The sequence below is a fragment of the Tachypleus tridentatus genome, unplaced genomic scaffold (assembly GCF_004210375.1).
Source record: "Tachypleus tridentatus isolate NWPU-2018 unplaced genomic scaffold, ASM421037v1 Hic_cluster_1, whole genome shotgun sequence".
Classification (NCBI taxonomy): domain Eukaryota; kingdom Metazoa; phylum Arthropoda; class Merostomata; order Xiphosura; family Limulidae; genus Tachypleus; species Tachypleus tridentatus.
In genome coordinates this window covers 13,924,702-13,931,922 of record NW_027467777.1, presented here as the reverse complement: position 1 = coordinate 13,931,922, position 7,221 = coordinate 13,924,702, and positions in this window count along the sequence as shown.

The following is a 7,221-nucleotide window of genomic DNA, read 5'->3' as shown; positions in this document are numbered from 1 at the left end:
GGTTTTCAACAGGATTACTGCTACACTTATAACAAGTTTGCATATGTTAACTTACAACCACACTAACATATTTGAATATGTTAACTTACTACCACACTAACAAGTTTCAATATCTTAACTTACTACCATACTAACAATAAGTTTCAATATGTTAACTTACTACAACACTAACAACAAGTTTCAATACGTTAACTTACTACCACACTAACATGTTTGAATACGTTAACTTACTACCACACTAACAAAAAAGTTTCAACATGTTAACTTGCTACCACACTAACAACAAGTTTCATATCGTTAACTGCCACACTAACAACAAGTTTCAACGATAACCTTACTGCCACACTAACATGTTTCAATATGTTAACTTACTACCACACCAACAACAAGTTTCAATATGTTAACTTACTACCACACTAACAATAAGTTTCAATATGTTAACTTACTACAACACTAACAACAAGTTTCAAAACGTTAACTTACTACCACACTAACAACAAGTTTCAATATGTTAACTTACTACAACACTAACAACAAGTTTCAATACGATAACTTACTACCACACTAACAACAAGTTTCAATACGATAACTTACTACCACACTAACCAACAAGTTTCAATACGTTAACTTACTACCACACTAACAAACAAGTTTCATAATATGTTAACTACCACACCAACAACAAGTTTCACACTAACAACAAGTTTCAATATGTTAACTTACTACCACACTAACAACAACAAGTTTCAATATGCTAACTTACTACCACACTAACAAAGGTTTCAATATGTTAACTTACTACCACACTAACAAGTTTCAATATGTTAACTTACTACCACACTAACAACAAGTTTCAATATGTTAACTTACTACCACACTAACAATGTAAGTTTCAATATGTTAACGTTTACTACCACACTAACAACAAGTTTCAATATGTTAACTTACTACCACACTAACAACAAGTTTCAATATGTTAACTTACTACCACACTAACAATAAGTTTCAATATGTTAACTTACTACCACACTCAACAACAGTTTCAATATGTTAACTTACTACCACACTAACAACAAGTTTCAATATGTTAACTTACTACCACACTAACAACAAGGTTTCAGTATGTTAACTTACTGCCACACCTAACAACAATATGTTAACTTACTGCCACAATGTTACTACCACTAAAAAAGTTTCAATGTTAACACTACCACACCAACAACAAGTTTCAGTATGTTAACTTACTGCCACACTAACAACAAGGTTTCAATATGTTAACTTACTACACCACTAACAACAAGTTTCAACGTTAACTTACTGCCAACTAACAACAAGTTTCAGTATGTTAACTTACTACAACACTAACAACAAGTTTCAATCACGATGGCACTACCACACTAACAACAAGTTTCAATGCGATAACTTACTACCACACTAACAACAAGTTTCAATATGTTAACTTACTACCACACATGTTTCAACATGTTTCACCATATGTTAACTTACTACCACACTAACAATGGGGTTTCAATATGTTAACTTACTACCACACTAACAACAAGGTTTCAATATGCTAACTTACTACCACACTAACAACAAGTTTCAATATGTTAACTTACTACCACAGTAACAAGTTTCAATAGGTTAACTTACTACCACACTAACAACAAGTTTCAATATGTTAACTTACTACCACACTAACAATAAGTTTCAATATGTTAACTTACCAACACACTAACAATAAGTTTGAATATGTTAACTTACTACCACACTAACAACAAGTTTGAATATGTTAACTTACCACCACACTAACAACAAGTTTGAATATGTTAACTTACCACCACACTAACAACAGGTTTCAATATGTTAACTTACTACCACACTAACAACAGGTTCCAATATGTTAACTTACTACCACACTAACAAGTTTCAATATGTTAACTTACTACCACACTAACAACAAGTTTCAATATGTTAACTTACTACCACAATAACAACAAGTTTCAATATGTTAACTTACTACCACACTAACAACAAATTTCAATATGTTAACTTACTAGAACACTAACAACAAGTTTCAATATGTTAACTTACTACAACACTAACAACAAGTTTCAATATGTTAACTTACTAGGACACTAACAACAAGTTTCAATATGTTAACTTACTACCACACTAACAAGTTTCAATATGTTAACTTTCTACCACACTTACAACAAGTTTCAATATGTTAACTTACTACCACACCAACAACAAGTTTCAATATGTTAACTTACTACCACACTAACAATAAGTTTCAATATGTTAACTTACTACCACACTAACAACAAGTTTCAATATGCTAACTTACTACCACACTAACAACAAGTTTCAATATGTTAACTTACTACCACAGTAACAAGTTTCAATAGGTTAACTTACTACCACACTAACAACAAGTTTCAATATGTTAACTTACTACCACACTAACAAGTTTCAATATGTTAACTTACCAACACACTAACAATAAGTTTGAATATGTTAACTTACTACCACACTAACAACAAGTTTGAATATGTTAACTTACCACCACACTAACAACAAGTTTGAATATGTTAACTTACCACCACACTAACAACAGGTTTCAATATGTTAACTTACTACCACACTAACAACAGGTTCCAATATGTTAACTTACTACCACACTAACAAGTTTGAATATGTTAACTTACTAGAACACTAACAAAAAGTTTCAATATGTTAACTTACCACCACACTAACAACAGGTTTCAATATGTTAACTTACTACCACACTAACAACAAGTTTCAATATGTTAACTTACTACCACACTAACAACAAGTTTCAATATGTTAGCTTACTACCACACTAACAAGTTTCAATATGTTAACTTACTACCACACTAACAACAAGTTTCAATATGTTAACTTACTACCACACTAACAAGTTTCAATATGTTAACTTTCTACCACACTAACAAGTTTCAATATGTTAACTTACTACCACACTAACAACAAGTTTCAATATGTTAACTTACTACCACACCAACAACAAGTTTCAATATGTTAACTTACTACCACACTAACAACAAGTTTCAATATGTTAACTTACTACCACACTAACAAGTTTCAATATGTTAACTTACTACCACACTAACAAGTTTCAATATGTTAACTTACTACCACACTAACATCAAATTTCAATATGTTAACTTACTACCTTACTAACAACAGGTTTCAATATGTTAACTTATTACCACAGTAACAACAAGTTTCAATATGTTAACTTACTACCACACCAACAACAAGTTTCAATATGTTAACTTACTACCACACTAACAACATGTTTAAATATGTTAACTTACTACCACACTAACAACAAGTTTCAATATGTTAACTTACTACCACACCAACAACAAGTTTCAATATGTTAACTTATTACCACAGTAACAACAAGTTTCAATATGTTAACTTACTACCACACCAACAACAAGTTTCAATATGTTAACTTACTACCACACCAACAACAAGTTTCAATATGTTAACTTATTACCACAGTAACAACAAGTTTCAATATGTTAACTTACTACCACACCAACAACAAGTTTCAATATGTTAACTTACTACCACACTAACAACAAGTTTCAATACGTTAACTTACTACCACACTAACAACAGGTTTCAATATGTTAACTTACTACCACACTAACAACAGGTTCCAATATGTTAACTTACTACCACACTAACAACAGGTTTCAATATGTTAACTTACTACCACAGTAACAGGTTTCAATATGTTAACTTACTACCACACTAACAACAAGTTTCAATATGTTAACTTACTACCACACTAACAACATATTTAAATATTGATCATGCTTTACGAGATAAATTATTTGCCTGAAAACGAGAATAGCGGAGTTAACCATTGTTTTGTTTTCCAAACTGTTGTTCTAGTTTAATTTGAAACCCGAAGTCTCTATCTGTCCATAATTTTGTGTCATATCACCATATTTTCCGCCAGCTCGGAAAACAGCAAGCTACGCCTTTCTTGTCATGTTGGTAACTTGTACTTTCCTGTAGCCTAATGAATATACACGAATATACTATCATTACGTGATCACTAAATATGTCTGTAATGACATCAACTACAATTCAGTTTCACTCTTCAGAGAAAAATCGACTTTTAGCGTCTTCCAGTTAACTAACTGGTAATAACAGTGTTTTAAATCTAACGTCGTTTGTTATGTATCTCTTCTGACCTAATTAGACCAGGAATGCTATCGTTATGTTACTTTACGCAATTGGCTCACTACTCTGTACTCAGCATGTCATGGATGTACAGATTTTAACACAGTAAACTTTTCGCTGGCCCACCAGTGAATAAACTGAATTCAGTACCACGTGAATTGCCAAATATAACGGTGTAATTTTATATTAATGTGTGTAATCTTTCTGACATGAACCTTGCCAAAGGACTCATGCTCGACATTTACCGAACAAAGTTTCAGTTACCTATTCCAGGAACACGCCTGGTGAGGCCAATAAATTTATTTTAAAAAAATTAAAATTTCTCACTAAAACAAAAAAAAGAAATAAGTGAATATTCAAGTACTAACGCTCAATGAACGTGAATGTTGTATCTATGAAAGAAACAAACCCAACAACTCAAAACCAATAGATTAAAAACCAGAGTAAATAAAGTCATTCCGCTATAGCCCACAACGTTAAAAACATATACACAAGTTTTGTATGTACTAATGCATAATGAGCTGTTTTAACTGGCCAGGGACAGTAAAAGTAATAAGGTGGACAAATTAGGCTTGATGACATATCAAATAGAAAAAACACAAACCACTTACACTTTAGATACTCATAAAAATCGAAACTCGTCCAAGACAAATCGGATTTGTTTAACTTTTGCGCAAAGACACTCGAAAGTTATTTGCACTAGAATCCCCTAATTTGGAATTAACATGTGGGCGAGAAGAGAGCTAGTCAGCACCGCCAACTCTTGGATTACTCTTTACCAACGAAAAATAGCATTGAACGTAACATAATAACATCCGCACAATTGAAAGGACCAGCATGTTCAGTCAGTAATAGGGAGTTGATCCTGCGATTATAGCGCCCTAATCCATCAGGCCTAACAAATCTTCGATATTTCGAGATAAAAATAGCGATGGAGAAAAATAAAAAAACAGTTTGGAAAAAACGTAGTTGTGAGATTTTAGTTTAGTAACGTTTGTGGTCAAATTACTGCAATATTACTTCTTTATATACACGATTTGTAGAATAATACACAAGACTTCCAACTGCAAACACCGAAATATGTAAATCGACTTGTCTTAGGCCTAACATTATTTGAGCCTTAATTATATACGGCCTGTATTCGATAGAGAGACGAATTAACGTTAATTTGCGTACATTAACACTACAATATAGTAATAATTAACACAACAATACAGCATTAACACTACAATATAGTAATAATTAACATAACAATACAGAATTAACACTACAATATAGTAATGATTAACACAACAATACAGCATTAACACTACAATATAGTAATAATTAACACAACAATACAGCATTAACACTACAATATAGTAATAATTAACACAACAATACAGCATTAACACTACAATATAGTAATAATTAATAATACAGCATTAACACAACAATACAGCATTAATACTACAATATAGTAATAATTAACATAACAATACAGAATTAACACTACAATATAGTAATAATTAACACAACAATACAGCATTAACATGGCCACACAACCCATAGGATGATGGTCTCACAAAATGTGTTACCTTCACAAAGATTCGGAAGTCTTCTCATGACCACACAACCCATAGGATGGTGGTCTCACAAAATGTCGTACCTTCACAAAGATTCGGAAGTCTTCTCACTGACCTTCCGAATCTTGTCTCAGATGATTTTGGAATTCGTGGTAGAAGAGGTGCTAGTTGTAAACTTAATCCAAGATTCCTTTTGACTTTTATCCTTTCCTGCTGAGCTGACTAGGTGCATGAAAATAAGTATAAGAACCAGTTTTTAACAGAGAAAGGTTATGATCCGAGAGCATACACTCAATGGGATAACCCCTCCCATCAATATCATCATCAACCCAGAAGGGATTGTGTCCATTAAAGTTGCCCAGGATTAAAAGGTAACCGTTCAACAAGATCATCAAGGTCTTTTTATATCACAAGTCTCTGCAGGAGACAGGTGTACAGAACAAACAGTGATGGTACGACCCAAGGAAACACGGATAGCTGTGCCTTCCAAGGGTAAATCAAGTTGGAAAGACACAGTGGGCATGTATTGGTCGGCTAACAATGCCATTCTGTCCATGTACTTGTCCATCACATAACCTGTCATTCTGATGTAAAGACCGAAAGGTAACCGTACTGGCAAGTTTCATAAATGTTTCCTATAAGGAAAGACACACAGGATGATATAAATAAATCACGGATTTAATGTCATCCATATCAGAATGGAAACCTTGACAGTTACACTGTATCAAAGTAGCCATTTTTACTAGGTGGAGGAGAACTGGGCAGAGAACCTTTCAGTTTACGACCACATTGTTTTTCTTTAGTAGAAGGAGATCTGTCGGTATCCGTGGATCCTGCCCTGGGTCGAGTGGGCAGATCTCTGTTATCAGACACAAATCCCAGCAAAGGAAGGCATAATCTTTCTACATCTCAGAGCTGAAGGTCGATCCAAGTAGATGTCACAAGCCAGGAAGTGAATCAAGGCAATCACTGTAAGGAATGATGAGGAGAGTCACGAGTAGATGTCCATTCGCTTATCCAGACAGGGCGAAAGACTCTTACATGGTTCAAGAGCGACTATGTTGGAAGCATGGAAAAATCTGTCTACACTTCTGCTGTAGCAGTGGAACATAGTGCAACAGTATATGTCCAAAACATAATTGGGGACAATAACTTCCAAGCCCTGGGGTAAGAAATATTATGGACAGTTCATAAACACTGTGATTCCTTCACCGACTTAGGGCAAAACTGGTAATAAGAGAAGTGTGAATCACCATGATTGATACAGTGAGGATCCATCTGACACTCGTAATCACCATAGTCTATATCACCACAATTGATACAGTGAGGGTCCATCTGACACTCGTAGGAATCATGGTCTATATCAGCACAATTGATACAGTGAGGGTCCATCTGACACTCGTAATCA